General features: G+C 36.9%; 1 long non-coding RNA gene across 1 annotated transcript; it reads right to left on the reverse strand.

Annotated features, from left to right (window-relative positions):
- Positions 1-8762: 8762 nt before the first annotated feature.
- LOC106997314 (uncharacterized) lies at positions 8763-16925 on the reverse strand. The gene is made up of 2 exons (XR_001443473.3): positions 15888-16925; positions 8763-9983 (listed from the first exon to the last, which is right to left on the reverse strand). It is a non-coding gene; the product is annotated as an uncharacterized LOC106997314 (long non-coding RNA).
- Positions 16926-20896: the final 3971 nt, after the last annotated feature.

Genomic DNA, 20896 nt, shown 5'->3' on the forward strand with positions numbered 1-20896 from the left:
GATGTTGAGCACGTTTTTATATTTGTTATTTCCATGTCTTCTTTTGAGCAATGTCTATTCAAATCTTTTGCCCATTTTTTGATTGGATTATTAGACTTTTTTCCTAAAGAGTTGTTTGAGCTTCTTAAGGATTCTGGCTGTTAATCCCTTTTCAGAGGGGGTAGTTTGCAAGTGTTTTCTTCCATTTTGTAGGTTGTCTCTTCACTTTGTTGATTATATCCTTTGCTGTGCAGAAGAATTTTAACTTTACGTGATCATATTTGTATATTTTTGCTTTGGTTGCTGTGCTTATGGGGTATTTCTCAAGAAGTTTTGCCCAGACCAATGTTTTGGAGAGTTTCCCTCATGTTTTCTTATGGTAATTATGTAGTTTGAGATCTTAGATTTAAGTCTTTAATCCATTTTGATTTTTATATATGGTGACAGATAGAGGTCTAGTTTCATTATTCTTTGTACAGATACCCAGTTTTCTCAGCACCATTTATTGAAGAGACTGTCCTTTTCTCAATGAATGTTCTTAGCACCTTTATCAAAAATGAGTTCACTGTAGATGTATAGATTTGTCTCTGGGTTCTCTCTTATGTTGCATTGGTTTATGTGTCTGTTTTCAGGCCAGTTCCATGCTGTTTGGTTACTATAGCTCTGTAATATAATTTAAGTCAGGTAATGTGATTGCTCCAGTTTTGTTCTTTTTGCTCAGGATAGCTTGGGCTATTCTGGGTCTTTTGTGACTCCATATAGATATTATGATTTTTTTTTCTATTTCTGTGAATAACATCATTGGTATTTTGATAGGGATTGCTTTAAATCTGTAGATTGCTTTGGGTAATATGAATATTTAACAATACTGATTCTTCCAATCCATCAACATGGAGTATCTTTCCATTTTCATGCATCCTCTTCAATTTCTTGCATAATGTTTTATAGTTTTCATTGTAGAAATGTTTCACTACTTTGGTTAATTCCTAGATATTTTATTTTATTTGTAGCTATTGTAAATGAGATTATTTTCTTGAATTTTTTTTCAGATTGTTTGCTGCTGGCATATAGAAATGCCACTGATTTTTGTTGATTTTGTATCCTGCAACTTTACTGAATTTATCAGTTCTAATAGTTTTTTGGTGTAGTCTTCAGGATTTCCTAAATATAAGATCATATTATTTTCAAAAAAGAATAATCTGACTTCTTCTTTTCGAATTTTGGTGTCCTTTATTTCATTCCTTTGTCTGATTGTTCTAGCTAGGACTTCCAGTACTACGAGTAATAACAGTGGTGAAAGTGGGCATCCTCATCTTGTTCCCAGTCTTAGAGGATAGGTTTTTCATTTTCACCCATTCAATATGATAATAGCTATGAGTCTGTCATATATGCCTTTTATTATGTTGAGGTATGTTCCTTCTATAGCCAGTTGTTTGAGAGTTTTTTTAAATCATGAAGAGATGTTGAAGTTTATCAAATGCTTTTTCCACATCTATTGAAATGATCATATAGTTTTTGTTTTCCATTCTGTTGATATGATGTATGACATTAATTGATTTGCATGTGTTGAGCCATCCTTGCATCCCTGGGATAAATCCAATCTGGACATAATGAATGATCTATTTAGTATGTTGTTAAATTTGGTTTGCTAGTATTTTATTGAGGATTTTTGCATCAATATTCATCAGTGATATTGGCCTATGGTTGTCTTTTTTGATGTCATTGTCTGGTGTTGGTATCAGGGTTATTACTGACCTTGTAGAATAAGTTTGGAAGTATTCCCTCCTCCTGTATTTTTTTGGAATAGTTTAAGTAGGATTGATAGTTCTTTAAATGTTTTGAAGGATTCAGCAGGAAAGCCATTGAATCCCACAGGCTTTTCTTTGCTGGGACACTTTTTATTATGTCTTCAATTTTTTTTTTTACTTGTTATTGGTCTCTTTAGATTTTGGATTTTTTTTTTCTCATGGCTCAATCTTGGTAGGTTGTATGTGTCTAGGAATTTGTCCATTTATTTTAGATTTTCCAATTTATTGGCATAAGTTACTCATAGTAGCCACTAATGAGCCTTTAAATTTCTGCGTTGTCAGTTGTAGTGTCTCCTTTTATATCTCTGATTTTATTTATTTGAATCTTTTTTTCTTAGTTAGTCTAGCTAAAGATTTGCCAATTTTATTTACCTTTTTAAAAATATTTTTTGTTTAATTGATTTTCTGTGTTTTTTTCTTTCAAATTTATTTTTGCTCTGATCTTTATTATTTTTCTTCTACTCATTTTGGATTTGGTTTGCTGTTGCTTTTCTAGTTCTTCAAAGTGGATCATTAAGTTGTTTATTTCAAATTTTTCTTCTTTTTTGATGTAGGCACATATGTTTCCTTCTTAATTTCTTCAATTTCCTTCCTAATTTTTTCACTGGCCCACTGATCATTCTGGAGCATATTGCTTAATTTCCATGTATTTGTGTAGTTTCCAAAATTTATGTTGTTATTAATTTCTAGTTCTAGCCCATCATGGTCAGAGAAGGTGCTTGATGTTATTTCATTTTTTAAATGCTTTCAGACTTGTTTTGTCTAAATTATAAGAACTTACGAAGAAAAAGAAGAAAACAATAGACTCTGGGTCTACTTGAGAGGGGAGGGTGGAAGGAGGGAGAGGAACAGATAAGAGAACTATTGGATCCTGAGCTTAATATCTGGGTGATGTAATAATATGTACAACCCCCATGACACATGTTTATCTATGTAACAAACCTTCACATGTACCTCCAAACCAAAAATACACATTTTTTTAAAAAGACTTGTTTTGTGACCTAACATACGGTCTATCCTTGAGAATAATATATGTGCCAAGGAGAAGAATGTGTATTCTGCAGCCATTGGATAAAATATTCTGTAAATTCTATTTGGTCCATTTGGTCTACAGTACAGATTAAATCTGATGCATTTTTGCTGATTTTCTGTTTGGATGCTTTGTTCAATGTTGACAGTGGAGTGTTGAAGTCTCCAGCTATTACTGTATTGGAGTCTATCTCTCGCTTTACCTCTACTAATACTCGCTTCATATATCTGGGTGCTCCAGCATTAGGTACATATATATTTAAAATTGTGATATTCTCTTGCTGAACTGACCCGTTTTTCATTATATAGTGACAATCTTTGTCTCTCCTTATAGTTTTTGTCTTGAAATCTAATTGTCTGAGAGAAGTATGGTGACTCCTGCTCTTTTCTGGTTTGCATTGTTATGGAATATCTTCTTCCATTCCTTTACTTTCAGTACATATGTATCTTTATAGGTGAAGTTTCTTGTAGGCAATGGATTAAGGTGTCTTTTTTTAAAAAAGTACATTTAGCCACTTTTGATTGGAAACTTTATTTATATTCAATGTTATTATTGGTAAGTCAGGACTTACTCCTTTCATGTTATTTGTTTTCTGGTTGTTTTGTCGTCCTCCCTTCCTTCTTTTCTTCCTTCCTGTCTTCCTTTTAGTGAAGGTGATTTTCTCTAGTAGGATAATTTAATTTCTTGGTTTTGTGTGTGTGTGTGTGTGTGTGTGTGTGTGTGTGTGTGTGTGTGTCCATTATGTGTTTTTGATTTGAGATAACCATGAGGCTTGCAAATATTAATACTATTTTATAACCTATTATCTTAAGCTGGTAACAACTTAACACTGTTAAGTTTATTTTATGTAACAACATAAACAAACAAGAAAAAGGAAAATAAAAACTCTACAACTGAATTTTGTCTCCCCACTTTTAAACTTTTTGTTGTTTCTAATTATGTCTTAATGTACTATGTTTTGAAAATTGTTGTAGTTATTATTCTTGATTGATCCATCTTTTGGTCTCTCTACTTAAGAGTGGTTTACACACCACAGTTACAGTGTTATAATATTCTGTGTTTTTCTGTGTACTTGCTATTACCAGTGAATTTTGTACTTTCACGTGATTTCTTATTGCTCATTAATGTCCTTTTCTTTCTGAAGAACTCCCTTTAGCATTTCTTGTAGGACAGGTCTACTGTGGATGAAATCTCTCAGTTTTTGTTTGTGAAAGTCTTTATTTCTCCTGCGTGTTTATAGGATATTTTTGCTGGATATACTACTCTAAGGTAAGAGAATTTTTTCCTTCAGCACTTTACCAATGTCATGCTACTCTCTCCTGAAAAGTCTGCTGGCAGATGTACTGAAGCGCCATTGAATGTTATTTGTTTCTTTTCTCTTGCTGCTTTTAGGATGTTTTCTTTTCCCCGATCTTTTGAAGTTTGATTATTAAATTCCTTGAAGTAGTCTTCTTTGGGTTAAATCTGCTTGATTTTCTATAACTTTCTTGTACTTGGATATTGATATATTCCTCTAGGTTTGAAAAGCTCTCTACTATCCCTTTGAATAAACTTTCTACCCTTATCTTTTCCTCTATCACCTCTTTAAGGCCAATAACTCTTAGATTTGCCCTTTTGAGGCTATTTCTAGATCCTGTAGGTGTGCTTCATGTTTTTTTTTTTTCTTTTGCTTCCTCTGTGTATTTTCAAAGAGCTTCTCTTCAAGCTCACTTTCTTCTGCTTAATCAATTCTGCTATTACAAAATTCTGATGCATTCTTCAGTGTGCCAGCTGCATGTCTCAACTCCAGTATTTCTGCTTCATTCCTTTTAATTATTTCAATCTCTGTTGAATTTGATAGAATTCTGAATTCCTTCTCTGTGTGATCTTGAATTTCTTTGAGCTTCCTCAACACAGCTATTTTGAATTAACCATCCAAAAGGTCTGTTTCTCCAGAATTGATCCCTGGTGCCTGATTTAGTTCATCTGGCAAGGTTACGTTTTCCTGGATGGTCTTTATGGTTATGGATGCTCATCTGTGTCTGGGCATTGAAGAGTTAGGTATTTATTATAGTCTTCATAGTCTGGGCTTGTTTCTACCCATTTTCCTTGTGAAGGCTTTCCAGACATTCAAAAGGACTTGGATGTTGTGACCTAATTCATATCTGCCTTAGGGGGCACCCCAAGCCCAGTCATGCTGTGGTTCTTGCAGGCTTGTAGATGTACCACTTTGGTGGTCTAGGGAAAGATCTGGTAGACTTCTCTGAATTACTAGACATAGACTCTTTTTCTCTTATTTTCTCACAAAGAGTCTTTCTCCATTCTGAGCCACCTGGAGGTGAGGTGACACAAGCACCCCTGTGGCCACTACTACTGGGACTGCACTGGGTTAGACCTGAAGGCAGCACAGCACTGTGTCTCATCCAAGGTCCACTGTAACCATGACCTGGCTACTGCCTATGTTCACTCAAGTCCCTGGGGCTCTACAAATCAGGTGATGGCAAAGCCAGCCAGGCATGTGTCCTTCCCTTCAGGGCAGTGAGCTCCCCCAAGCCTTGGGCATGTCCAGAGGTGCTATCTGGAAGCCAGGGTCCGGAGTCAAAAATCTGAGATGTCTACCTGGAATTCTATTTTACTGCAGCTGAGCTGGCCCCCAAACGATGAGATGTAGTTCTTCTCACTCTTCCCTATCTTTTCACGGGCAGGTCCAGACATTCTCTCCAAGAGCCAAGGCCTAAATCAGAGATCTCCAAGAGCCCATTTGGTGCACTACTCCCTCGTGGCCACGCTGGTACCTGAAGTCACCAAGTCTCAGTCTCACCCCAGGCCCACAGCATACTACATGGATATTACTGCTGCTTATACAGGGCCTAAGCGTTCTTCAGTGAGTAGGTGATGAATCCTGCCAAGACTGGGCTCTTCCCCTCAAAGCAACAGATTCCCTTCTGATCTGTGTCTAGAAATGTCACCCAGGAGCCAGGGCCTGGAAATGAGGGTTCATGACTCTAACTAGTGCCCTATCCTATTGTGGCTGAGCTGGTATCCAACATGCAGGAGAAACCTCTCCTTACTACACCCCCACACCCTTCTCCTCAAGTGGAAGGAAGGGGTTTTTGGAGCCCCAAGCTGTGCTGCCTGGGGTTTGGGGGGTAGTGGCACAAGCCCTCCCTTAGCTATCCTGGCTGGTATCTCCGTAAGTTACATGCCCCGCTCCACCGCCAAGTCCAGTGGTTCTGAGCCAAGTTCAGCACCTGGATTCACCTATACTAGACTGCCTTTCAAGTTAATTTAGGGCACCAGAGCACTCTAGCCTGTGGCAGCGAGTCTTGCCAGAACTCAAGTTCTGACCACCAGATAGGCAATTCCCCTCTGGCTAGGGCTGGTTTAAATATTTCCAACATGGGTGGGCATCAGCCCAGTTCAGCCTGGTTTCACTTTCTACTATGACAGGGTAGCACTGAGTTTAATGCAATGTCTCACAATTGCTGTGTGCTTCCTCTCCCAAACACATAGATTCTCTCTTCATGCCACAAGGCTGCTCATGGGGGATGGGGGAGTAGTGGTGTCAGTGATTAAAGACTGTCTTTCCTTTCTTTCAGTGATATGAAGTTAAAACTAGGTAAAACTGGGTAGTGTGAAGTGCTCACCTTATTCAGTGATATGAAGTTAAAACTACGTACTGTGAGTGCTCACCTTATTTTTGGTTCTTATGAAAGCGATTGTGTGTGTGTAGTGATTAAATGTGGTGTTCCTGTAGGTGGGGGGACAACTGGTGGAGCCTTCTATGTGGCCATCTTGCTCTGCCTATCAGGATTTAGCTAGCATGCAACTCTACTAGAGGCAGTAACAAACCCAGCTCATATTAATATTGGCAGTCATTGAAATGAGTCAAATCTAAGCTTTAGTCCTTTTGAGGGCTGGCCTATTTTTGTTTACCTGTAGTTATACAGCATAACCCTTCATGGTGCCAGCAAAATGTGTTTTCCAAGCCCTCTCATCATGGATGGGTACTAAATTCCAATTTTTGTTCTCTCCCAGTCCCCTGGCTGCATGAGTCGGTGGAAAGCATTGCTCAGCTTCCCCACCTCTGAACTGCCTCTTTAGAAATTAGTAAGTGCATTCAAAAGAAAAGCAGTACCTGGTGCTGAGGTTATCCATCTGAGCTTCCATTCTTTTCTGCATTCTAGCCCTGCAAATCTTCAATCTTCATTACTCAGGTAGTTTGCTGATGCCGTCAAATAGTTATTTGTACTTTATTTTGTACCTTTGCTAGTTTTTTGTTTGTTTGTTTTACAGGGAGTATTGCTCTAAAGCAACTGATTATACCATTTCATGGAGAAATAAAAACTCCACTAAAAATTTTAGTTCTTGACTCTGTTTTTGAATCTAAATTGTAGGATACTCCCCACAGAAGTCATTTCTCACCAAAGGATATAATTGAAATTTTTATGGAATTCAAAGAAAAGAATGCCACATCATAATGTTGGTCTTCTGATGCCACTACCGACAACCTTGATTACAATCAACTGGGGTGCTTGCTGGAGATGTACAATTTTAGGCTCTGACTTGGACCTATTGACATAATCTCTGTTAGTAATACTCCCACAACTACATTCTACAAAACTTCTCTTTCATTTTTAGGCAAAGAAAAAATATTGAGGACATTTGCACCAAGGGAAGAAACTAAAAAGAAGATCTATTAGTTTTCTAGGCCTGTTATAATGAAGTACCACAGTCTGGGTGGCATACATTTATTTTCTCACAATTTTAGAGGCTACTTGTCAAGATCATGGTGTCAGTGGGGTTGGTTTCTTCCAAGGTCCCTCTCCTTGGCTTGTAGATTGGCTATCTTCGTGTTTTCACATGGTCTCCTATTTCTGTGCCTCCTCTGTGTAAATTTTCTCCCCTTATAATATGCCTATATTGTATAAGGGCTTATCCTAACGACCTCAATTTTTTTTTTTTTTTTTTTTTTTTTTTTTTTTTTTTTTTTTGAGATGGAGTCTCGCTCTGTCGCCCAGGCTGGAGTGCAGGGGCGTGATCTCGGCTCACTGCAAGCTCCGCCTCCCGGGTTCACACCATTCTCCTGCCTCAGTCTCCTGAGTAGTTGGGACTACAGGCGCCGCCACCGCGCCCGGCTAGTTTTTTGTATTTTTTTTAGTAGAGATGGGGTTTCACGGTGTTAGCCACAATGGTCTCGATCTCCTGACCTCGTGATCCGCCCGTCTTGGCCTCCCAAAGTGCTGGGATTACAGGCTTGAGCCACTGCACCCGGACGACCTCATTTTAACTTGTCTCTTTAAAGCTCTATCTCTGAATATAGTCACATTTGTGGTTAGTGTACTCGGGGTCAGGACTTCAAACAATGAAAAGTTTTTCTTTGGGGAAGGGGGAACAATTCAGTTCATAATACCGGAGGTAATGAACCTTGACTCCCAGGAAAAAGTATTGTTTTTCTCCATACATGGAAGGCCATTAGAATTTAGAATCAAATTCAGTAGCCCCCAGTGAGCTTTCAGAAAATGGTCCTTCAAACCATTGCATCCCACACTCAGTAATAAAGTGATGAAAAACTTTCCTAAAGAATGTCAGTCTTATTGCTAGAGTCCCTGATATTGCCACATTTCCTGCCCTTTCAAAGGTCTAGGTGTTCAACATTTCCTTGAATTTAATGAGATGTCTCAGAATTCTAAAAAAACTTTTGAAAACTTATTACCTTAATTTTTTAACTTTTAGAAAATAGAAAGAAAAAAATCTTTTAAGTTCTTTACCAGACTTTAAAAAATGAGTGAAATATTTATAATTTTTTCAAAACAATTTACATCATTCCATTAAAAATCAACCCATGGAGAGGACAGATCTTCAGATTGACTACTGAAGTATCACAAACACTAAATTAGCAAAATAACAGATTTCACACTGAAGTCACCTAATCTCTGGAGTACAGGGAGAGTCTAGGAGAATTATTTAAACTTACATAGCATCACATTTATTCGATATGTATTTACCAAACACTACTATATATAAGCATTTTGGTGATCACAAAATGAAACAAAAGATCCTACTAATTTGCGGGTCATACACGCAAAAGGCTTATGACCCTGCTGGGAAGACACTAAAAACGTGGAATGTTTCATGGACTGTTGAGAGTCATCCTTGCACAGAGGCCACACTACTGTCTGAGTTGTAACTATCAGAGCACATGTTGTATTGGGAAAGTAAACACAAAGGTTACTAAAATGTAAGGTAGAAAAATTAGAACTACTTACAACTCAACTAGAAATAGCCAAAATTCCAAAAAGGTGAATTATTTATGATGTACAGTTTTTGAAAAGGGTAGCCAAAAATAGAAAATATTTTGCGTGTAAATAAAGTGACAGTAATTATAATGACAGATCCTGGTTTGACTTCTAAGACCAGTACAGTTTTTTTTTTCATATATCTAAGATATGAGAGTAAAAAAAGATCCTGAGAAAAGAATTTCTCTAAACATTTTGGCCATCTCATTGTTCTTTTGACTATGTAGTATTGTATCATTCTAGAGAATAAAAGAATAAAACTGTCAGTACATATTTTCTAGTAAAAATGTGAATTGAAGAAATATACAAGGAATTAAGTTGTTTATAACAGTGTCATCTCATAATAAAACCAAAACACTTTTACAATGAAAGTACATATACTTAAGTAAACACATTTGCACTTTCTTTTTCCACTTTATTAAATAAATTTTTAAAAATTTCCCTAAATACAGTATTATGACACCACCTACTGGGAATTTAGAAGACAGCAATCAAGTTATCTAGGTATAACTATCCTTTTTCAACTGCAAGCATTTAAAAAATATCAATAAAGTGATCAAAAGAATGGCCAATATATACACACTGGTGACAGCATAGAGAAATTTAACAAAATTATTAGTAAATTTTCATGTTATGGAAGCCTCTAGCTTAACCATTTATTATTTTGAGTACTATTAGGTGAACTAGTTTGGATTAATGAAATTAATAGACATGTTTATTAAACAAAACACTCATTGACTAATCTATAATGAGAGACAGTTGCCTGTAAGATGAATTGAGTTCTGTTTCTGCATCGGTATTCCTAAGAAGCCGAATCACAGTAAATTATGTGGGTAAGTTTATGGAAGAGGTTGGTCCTCCAGAAGCAAAGATTAGAGCAGTCAGCGTCTGTGGACAGAATTAGGAAAGTTAGGACTGGGCAGAGAGAGAAGTACAACTATGATGATCAATGGCATGGTCAACCCAGTGAAGGACTCTAGGGCATATGTGGACCCGCACTGAGCCAAAGTGGCTTGACGACTTACTCATGCATCCACGGGCCCAAGATGTGGGTGACCACAGGAAAAGCATGCCCTCTAGTGACCCTCTGCAGCCGAGGTAGACCCTGAAGGACGTGCCAGCAGCAAACGCTCCCTTGAAAGGGGATCTGGGAGGTTCCTCTCCCAAACCACCTCAACATGAAATTAGAGAGAGGCTCTAAAGATAATGTAGGCCCCATTTTTGTGATGATTAATTTGATAAACATGATTATATTTGTCATGCTATTTCTTTCAATTCTTTCAAAATTTTCTTCCTTCCCTATGCAAAACTGCTGTCAAATTGAGACAAATATTCTTACAGCATCCACATCTGAAATAATTTTTTTATGGTAAATTTCTACAAATGTTTATATTTACCTTTTGGTCCCAGCTTATATATATCAAGTAACATACCATGTTCCTCAAAGCCAACACTTAACAATTAAACTCACAAAGGATTTAATTTTGTTACTGCCAGGTCCTGGGATCACTACAGACCTGGAGCCAGTTAAAAGTACTCATTTTGAGATGTTTCAGATTATCTATGCAATGTCAATTCTAGTCTCAAACCCACATAACCAAATACTCAGCTTGTGTGAATTGCTCCCTTCATCCAGAGTAAATTATTTAAAAAAAAAAAACAAAAAAAACAACAAAAACCACACAAGTTGTTTTCTTGTCTTTTTTGGGGAGAAACTTTTCTCCCTTTTCCCTGTTAAGTTTGCCTTTTGCATGGGTCTTCGGCTCTACGTTTTTTCCCCTGCTTATTCAACAGAATTATGTTTCATTGCCCAAAGATCCAATTTATAGTGGGAGGGCAAGTTGTTAAATTTTAAAATGTAAAATTGTGAAGAAAGTTATTTAGGATGAAAATTAAAATTACAAAAAATGACAAATACCAAAAGATATCGTTAAATCCAGTAATCTTTATAATTTTATTCATTTTTGGCCACACCCCTTCATACGTTAACAATTTTGTAAAATTTTCTACAGGGAAATTGGAAGAGTAATTTATTCTTCCTTTTAGATCAGCTGGTCAAAATGATTTCAGGTTTCCTTGATTCTTGACCATTAAGAATATTGTTTCCTTTCTTTTTAGTCTAAGGAATGCATTAAAACTGTTTCAATATTAATATATTTTTTTCAATCCTGTGTCTTGTTAATAGGAGTGTTTTCCAGCTGTACAATGCTTGCTTCTGGGAAAATAACTCCCCACTGAACTCTTGAAGCCACTCTGACATGCCTTCGTCCCCACCATTCTGAAATAACCCTTCTCAAGATTGCCTACTCATCTATCCTCATTTTACTCTGAAGCACTTCACATAGGTGCCTACTTCTTACGTTTGGAAGAATTCTTCTGAGACACAGACTTTCCTACTTCATTCAATATTCGTCTCTATTTCCTTTGCAGATTTTCCCTCCAACATAGAACTTTTCAGTGCTCCTCAGAACTCAAGTCATAAGCCCTCCTCTCCTCTTTGCAAAATCATTCCATTACATGGTATCATGAATTTCCTGGGCTATAAATGCATCTCTGAACTGATAATTTATATTTGTATTTAACTTTATGTCTCCAAGGGACAATCCCACTCTAAATCCCAAGTGTATAACTTCAATTGCAAACTTACAGATTACAAAATCGAGTATTAGAAGCAAGTCTAGCCACTCCCAAATATCCCTTTCAAACCATACATCTTCCCTCCCTCCAAGTAATGATTAATCTAACTTACATGGCAATCCTTTTTTGTTTTACCATCCATGAGTGCATTCTTGTATGTTTTGGGTTTACCTAAGGTTTTTTTGAACATTAAGTAAATTATACTATACGTGTTTTTGTCTTACTTCACTCAATAGTGCATCACCCCTGTTGATATATGCACTGTGGTTTGCTCTCTATTGCAGTACAGTATTCCATTATATGAATATAGTGCAGTATGTTTACTCTTGATGGATATTTGTTTCCAGTTTTTGCTAATACAAACTATGCTTCCAAGAACATTTTGTACATGTAAAATGATACGCATGTATCTAAATATCTTTAGAAAAAATATTTAGGAATTGCTGAATATACTCGTAACTTCATTTTTAAAAGTAATCCAAAGTGGCTGGACTGACTTACACATACAGCAGTATAATGAGTGTTCCCACTACCACATATACTTCACCAACACTTGCTAGTGAGAATGGCTAAATGTTTTTTCAGTTTACATGTGTTTGGTAGTATCTCCTTGTGGCCTTAATTTGCATTTTCCTGGCTGCTAAGACTGAACACCATTCCACGTTGATGATGATGATGATTTTTTTGTAAAGAGTTTGTTCAAGCCTTTTTTTGTTCTAATTATCAGGCATGTTTGTATTGATTTAAATGTTATGTGTGCTAGGTGGGGTTTTTTTTTTTTTTTTCCAAATCTACTTTGTGGCTCCTCACATTTTCAAAACCCGCCAAACTCTTTCAAAAATATTGTAGCTATCTAGGTGCATCCACTTGTATTTTATGGGTTATGAACAAGCTTTGTCATCAGTTCTTTTGAACATGATGTCTATGGGTTCTTCTTTAATTAGCCTATTTGCTTCATTTTTTATGAAACTATCTGGGGGACATTTCAGAAAGCATGTCATAATTATTTTACTCAAGCCCCAAGTCCATTCTTTATGTAATTTTGTTATTAATGCATTGTCATCTTGCCTTGCATGTTGCAAATAGCTTCTCCCTCTAAACTTCCATCTTTCCACTGTCTTTAGGGAATCTTAATGGACAGAATATTTAATGTGGTTAAATTTGTCAAAAATGTTCATCATGTTTCATTTGTGTGTGTGTGTATGTGTGTGTGTGAAGAGATTCACTGTTATTCCAATATTTAAAGATACTCTCCTATGGTATCTTCTATGAGAATTATAGATTTCTGAGATTTAACCATTATGGAACAGTTGGTATCTGACTAACTTTCCTGCCATTAATAATCAAAGTTGGATAAAAATATATGAAGCAATTCTTTTCAGTGTCTGGACAATGGATAGCACAAGGCTGCAATACATGAGAGCAGTAAAGCACACCAGGTAAACTTTCCTCCTGGAGACATTTTCAAACTATGCGGCAAGGGAAGTACAACCCACGCAAAAAGCAGCTGACTTACAGTGTGGTATTTCCAGACTAACAGAGACACCTAAGCACCACACTGTCACCTTTAGTTTTAATTTTCCTGAGAAATTGCCTAATTTCCAAGAAATCATACGACTACCATGAAAAATGATTTCCATCAATTTTTAAGATGGTCAATAGTTGAGTCTTTGCTAGCCCAAATTTTAAGTTAATTCTATGTGTTATTCTTGAAGTGTGAGTACAGGGACATATATCATTAGTATTTTATTTCCCTACAAGCCTCCAAAAGAAGGGCTAGGCAAAAAAATTAGCCCTTTTTCACTTAAAATATTTATGCTAACATAAATGTTACATAGACATCTCACTTTTCAATTAAGTTTTTAATTTCTGAAGTGGTAAATATTAGCAGACATACCTGCCAACATAAAAGTTCTTTGAGACCCTTACTAATTTGTGTGAAGAGGTTCTGAGATTAAAAAAATGAAAATATTCAATTAGAAACCATTTTTGTAAAGGGGGAGAAAAAAGGAGCACATTCCTAAATACTACAAGAACATTAAAACACATTAAGATATCTGACTAAAGAAAAATAAAAATTATCTAAAAACTCTACTGAGGAACATATGAACCTAATAGGACAAACAATATTCTTTATGAATAAGAATATTAATATTGAAAAGGTGCCACAATTTCTCTATGTGAACCATGCAATGTCCTATGTATCTATGTATCCTGTATTATAATCAGAATACCAATAGAATCTGTATTTGAAGGAAGATTAAATAATTCAACAGTTTATCTGTAAAAGAGTATGGAATTATGAGATACAGGTGTATGTATTGGGAAGTAATACTTGACCTATTAGGTATGAAACCTTGTATTAGTTATAAAACAAATATTTTAAATACATATTCAAACAAGAAGCAACAATAATTAAATCAGTGAAAGTAGCTGAATAGACAAAATAGAACTGAATAGTATTTGTAAGTATCAAATATAAAAATGATTATCTAGTGGAAGTTACATAATAGATCAATGAGGAAATGGTATCATGACAACCAGATAATACTGACAGAAAATGTTGACTATTTCACTACTTTAAGGTAACTCTCAACTGCATTAAAGACTGATCTAAAAATGAAATCATAAAAATATCAGGAGAAACATGAGTATTTTTATAACCCTGACCAGAGAAAATTCTAAACATTATACTTAAGGCAGAAATAGTAAAGCAACAGATTTGACTATGTAAGAATGGTCATAACACAATAATAAAGAAATTGTAAAAATATTTGCGACATGTGTAATAATGATTCCTAATATGGGCTACTGCCAAGTTACAGACATAAACACCCAAAAGAAAAAGTGTAAAGGATGTATACAAGAAATACAAATAACCAATTAACATACTGGAATATACTCTCACTAAAAATTTTGAAATGCGAAGAATACACTTTTGGCTATCAATAAAAAATATTAAAGATCAGTAATATTCTGTTACCAAGTGTATGAAAGAACAGTCTCATGCACTATTGGTCGCAGTGTAAATTGTAACAGCTTTGGTGAACGGCAGTTTGAAAATGTAGCTCAAAATTTTAAATCTACATATTCAGTGACACAGACAGAAATTATACATTGAGAAATTTTAGTGGAAAGACAAAGTGTGTAAAGTATAAAGAGACATATGTAGCAGCCTACACTCTATGTCCACAGATAAATAGTAATGGAGCATTCTCCTTATAATCAAAGACTATACAACAGAAGAGAGGTAGATGAATACACACTTTCTTGGAAACATCTGCATTTATAAACTTTTTATGACATTTTGAGTTATGTGTGTACATGCATATGCACAGAAAATGTCCACAGGCATGAACACAAAAATGTTAACAGTCCCTAACTCTGGATTTATAGATGAATTGGGGTGAATTATTACTTTTGTGTTATTATCTAAGTTTTATTTTATATACATACAAACCTGACAGATTGTGTGGCATGTGGTAGGCACTTAATAAATGGATGGACATGAACACCTGATTATAATATGCATTCATCCACTGTCAATTTTAAAAGTTAAGCACTATATAGCAGCATTAGTCTCATTTAATAGAAAAGAGTAACAAGATTTCAATTTGAACTAGTACACTTATTCTTGAGGGCCCAGAGTGTCTCTACAAATTCCTGAATATCTGGCGTTTAAGGGATTATCTTTATCTTTAGATAAAAGTGAGTTTATCTTTAGATAAAAATGAGTCCCTGAAAGAAACCAGTGTGTTGGTTCTTCATCTGTTGTTTCTCAGCGCGGGTTCCACTCTTCTGTCCTCTGCTGTGTGTGCTGGGGCCGGAACTCGGCAAACTACACTTCTCTGACCCCTCTGACTGCTGCTTATTAGGTTCTACCGGTAGGAAGTACTAGAGAGAAGTTGGAAGGAAGATGAAACGAGATCTAGTTCATCTCTCATGGCTAGTCCTATCAGCTCTGTAATAATGGTAGTAAATGCCAGCCTTCAATTGCTTCGAAACTTCTAGAACTGTCGTTACTGTACCCCTCAGAATTACCATGAGCAGGTAGGTGGTGAGCCTCCTCAGGGGTCTGAGCACTAATGCCATGATGACCCTTTGTGGAGCTTTAAGGCTCTGGCAACCCAAACTTTTTCCCATTTGTTTTCTTACCCTTAGGACTAGTAGCTGCATCCTACAGTTGTGATCCCCGGGTTATTCTCTAATGCCTCTGTACTCACATCTCCTCTGTTGAAATATGTAGTGTCAGCTTTCCTGAGTGGACACATGCTGGTAGTGGTGCTTTCTGCAGAGCAGACATAGTCAAGTCATCAGTTGCAGGATCAAGATAGAGAGACATAAATGCTGAAGGCCCATCTATTAAGGTTAGCATTTGGGAGGTGTCTGAATGTTAAAAGGATGTATTTAATACAGAAAAACATCCACATCAGCAAAGGTCTGCTGGGGCAGTTCTGTCCAAGGAAACTTCCTGTGATAATCAAAATGTTCTAAAATGTTGTCCAATATAGTAGTCCATAGTCACATGAGGCTATAAGCATTTGAAATAAAGCTAGTATCACTAATTAACAGAATGTCCAATTTTATTTAAATTTAATGGCTAATGAAAACTGTATTAGTGCAGGTCTAGGGTGACTGTAGGGTCAGAGAACCTGCAAGACTGCACCTCTAAGTTTCTAGTTATTTTAACAGGTGCTAGGATTACAAAAACAAGAGATACAATCTCCTATAAGAGCTCAGTCCAGCAGTGGCACACAGACATACAAAACAAACCACTTTAAAAGATTATTCTGTCAACAGTGTGAAGATGAATTTCAGGGGCAAAATCAAAGACAGTGCTACTCAAGGACAAATCTAACAAATTAAGAGATGGACCTCATCAGCCATAGTACTAAGGAGTATTAAAAAATCTGACATGTTGACACTTGGTAATCAATGGCAAGTAAAAGTAGAATTCAGAATAATTCATTTTGGGATTATTACATCATTTCATCAAGGGAGTATGAGACAATCAGATTTGGAAAAAAGTGATGAATTCAGATGTGCCAAGTCGAAAGTGTCTTTGAAACATCCAAGTATATGTGCTGAAAAGACAACTGCAAATATGTATTGGTTTAGAACTCACGTGGGTATGGCGAGAAAACAAAGACTTGTGGGCCGGGCACAGTGGCTCACGCCTGTAATCCCAGCACTCTGGGAGGCCGAGACGGGCGGATCACGAGGTCCGGAGATCGAGACCATCCTGGCTAACACGGTGAAACCCCGTCTCTACTAAAAAATACAAAAAACTAGCCGGGCGTGGTGGCGGCGCCTGTAGTCCCAGCTACTCGGGAGGCTGAGGCAGGAGAATGGCGGGAACCTGGGAGGCGGAGCTTGCAGTGAGCTGAGATCCGGCCACTGCACCCCAGCCTGGGCGACAGAGCGAGACTCCGTCTCAAAAATACAAACACACACACACAAAACAATGACTTGTGAATCATGAAGGCAGAATAAGAAGACAAACTAATAGATACAACTAGAAAAAGTGAAAAGCGTCAGAAAGGGGCCAAGTACCAAACCTCGAGCACAACCTAAAGTAGAAAGAAAAAAAAAAAAGACTAGGAATGCAGGTAGAGGATGGAAGCCAAAGATCCTCAAAACCAGAACAGGAGTAAACAATGCTGACAAACTATAAAAAGGGCTGACAATTATTGAATACTTAATGTGGCAGACAGTTTCTAAACATTTTATATCTAGAAACCCGTTTAATCTTTTAAAAAATCTTCTAAGGTGCGTTGTGTCATAATGCCCATTTTACAGATGAAGAGTCTAAGGCACGGAAAAGTTAATCACTCATTCAAGGTCAACACGCAGTGAATAAACAGCAGAGTCAGAATCTGAATCCAGGCAGTTTGGTTCCAGAGCCTGCACTGTTAACCATTCATAAGAGAAAAATCCAGTAGCGACTGAAAAATATTTTCATGCAGCTTTGGCTAGAGCACACGTCAAAAAGGGGCATGGTCTATGGCCGAGAGAACATCAGCCATCTGAAGACCCCTGCCCTTTCATGTGACATACGGTACTGTAAAAAGCAAATTCCTCCACCCTACTGTAGCTAGGCTCAATCGCAGTCTCACAGTAGGGCCACAGGTAAATCTTAAAACTGGAAAAGCAACTATCTAAACTCCAGTTCTCACATTAAAAGCCCTGTAATACCTGAGAGATAACATCCGGAAACTTAAAAGAAAAAGTTCCTCATATGCTTTCGATGCACAACTAGTTAGGAATACTGGTCTAGATTAGGTGCAGTAGCTTGCACTGTAATAATCACAGCGGTATGGGAGGCGGAGGTGGAAGGATCACTTGAGTCTAGAAGTTTGAGACTAGCCTGGACAATATAGTGAGACTTCATCTCTACAAAAAATTAAAAAACACAGCCAAGCACAGTGGCTTGCACATGTAGTCCCAGCTACTTCAGAGGCTGAAGTGGGAGGATTGTTTGAGCCAGAGAGTTGGAGGTTGCAATGAGAGGAGACTGCACCACTGCACTGCAGCCTGGGCAACAGAGCGAGTCTGTCTCAAAAAATTAAAAATACATACAATAACTCCACAAAACAAATACAGCAAAAGAATACTGGTCTAGCTCCACATTACTGAAAAAATAAGAGCCGTCTGCTAGAGGGAAAACATGTTGTATGAGTTAGTCTGGGGGAAAAAGTGAGCTTTCTGGGTTACTTCTGTAGAAGAGCAAACACACTCCCGAAATAACGGACATATGTTGAAATTTGTAAGCTCATTTTCTAGCACATTCTATTTCTATTTTCTACATAGTATCGGGTTATCAATGTTTATCCCTTTATTACATGCTGGTTAACAACTGATTAACTGAATTTATAGATAGGAGGCACAAAGTTGAGAGGAGGATCATACCTAACATCTCCAGTTTTCTTGGTGAGGCAAAGAAAAGATCATCCAGCATCACAGAAGCTGGCATTGAGTAGGAGAGGCTGGGGATGGGAGTGAAGGTCTCAAATACCCACTGAGAACTGTACATGGAATGAATAAGGATATTTGAAATTTTGGTGTCCATGTGTGTATTCTCTCCAATCATGCCTCATTTATTTTCATTCTAGTATTATCAGAGGTATGTTATTTCATTTTATTTTAAGTCACTCCTACAAAGCTAATTAGAAAAAGAAGAAACTGGAGGTTGGAAAGTACAAGGGGAGGACAGGGGGAAAGGATGTCTAAAATAGATGAAATTTAATTTTTGTAAAAACAATGACCCTCTCCCCTCTTCTACCCCCCCCCCAAAAACCCACCACCATTTAGGTGTATATGCTGGATAAGGTTATCCAAACATGGGACAGTATGTGGCCACAGTGGTTGGTGCTCATTAACTCTAGGCTGGGAGCGGTATGGGAGACGAAGAAGGGACATATGATCAGTGAGAATAAAAACACTAGCAAAACAGAAACATATTCATGGTATAATGGCAGGTGAAACTGATGAAATAACCTTATCAAGAAAGAACAAGAGTAAACATGGAAATAAAAGTTTGTTTAACAAGAACACTGAGCTGATTAGATGAATGCATTATAAGCAATTTCTAACTGGGATTGCTGTACTTTTAATCCAGTTTTTAGAAAAAGTAAAATAAAGCATACGTAAGAACAGACCACAGATACTTGCACTGTATCTTCAGGCTGAAGAGAAGACGTTAACAACCATACTCTTGTTTCTGGAGAGGAGGTACATAAACTGGGCGGTCACATGCCATTTTAGACTAAATTGTCCCCCAGATTCATACATTGAAGCCCTAACCCCCTAACATGACTGTGTTTGGAGACAGGGCCCTTAAAGAGGTAATTAAGGTTAAGTGAGTTCATAAGGATGGGGCTCAAATTCAGTGTGACTGGGGTCCTTATAAGAACTGGAAGAGAGGCCAGGGATGCAGCACACCGAGAAAAGGCTAGGTGAGGACACAGAGAGAAGGTGGTGGTCTGTAGGCCAAGGAGAGAGGCCTTAGGGGAAATCAAATCCACCAACAGCTTGATCTTAGACTTCCAGCTTCCAGAATTAGAAGAAAAATTTCTGTTGTTTAAGCCACCAAGTCTGTGTTATTTTGTTATGGCATATCTTAGCAGACTAGTATATATATTTTGGATGAAGTTATCATGGGCACGACAAATGGTATTTAATGTTATTTACAATGTAAATGTTAAAAAAATCAAACAAGAGTATTCCCATTCACCGTCCACCTCCACTTCCCCAAGCATCCACATTTTTATTCGCTGGGAGAATGACAGGACCCAGAGGCAAAACTCAACAAGTTTAAATCATAAAATAAAGATACTGAACTTTTGGAGAATCAGATACCTACCTTATTCTCAATTAAATGTAAAACTAAGCAAAATAAATGAATAAAAATAATTAGATACTTCCTTGAAATTCCAAGTGAGGGAAACACAAAAAAGCTTCCAACAAACAACAGATCATAAGTGAATAAAAATTAAACAGCATCAATTTACGGTCCACAAATGCTACCAATAGTTTCATTTAGTGCAGTGGCTCCGAAACTTTAGTAAACATCAAAATCATCTGAAGGACTTTTTATAACACAGGGTACATGAAGAGTTTCTGAACTGGCAGCTCTGAGGCGGGACTCAAAAATTTTCAATTTTAACATGTTCCCAAGCTGCTGAAGCTGCCCGCTGATCTGAAGAACAGACATTGAGTACTACTACTTTAGTGTATGGTCGCTGTTGTATCGTAATGGATGTGAAACGTATTAGAGGGGTCCCTACAAGTTCATTCATTCATACTGGTCTCCTGAGATATCTGAAGTTCTATCTACATGAATTCTACCCTGAATTATTGCAAAATGTAACTTTTTTGGGGTAGGAAGGAGTACCACAGTAACCAAAATGAGAGTCATTTAAATCAAAATGAGATCTGCTATGGACAACAGTTCTATGAAGTTCCAATTCTGAAGTTATTAGCTGTAAGTTATATTTAACATGGTAAATTATATAAAGAAATTTCATATACAACTTACCAGCATCTCTGGGACACAGCTAAAGCAGTGTTAACAGGGAAATTTATAGCACTAAATGACCATATCAAAAAGCTGTAAAGATCTCAACAACCTAACATCCCAAATAAAATAACTAAAAAACCAAGGG

This window comes from Macaca mulatta, chromosome 3 (assembly GCF_049350105.2).
Source record: "Macaca mulatta isolate MMU2019108-1 chromosome 3, T2T-MMU8v2.0, whole genome shotgun sequence".
Classification (NCBI taxonomy): Eukaryota; Metazoa; Chordata; class Mammalia; order Primates; family Cercopithecidae; genus Macaca; species Macaca mulatta.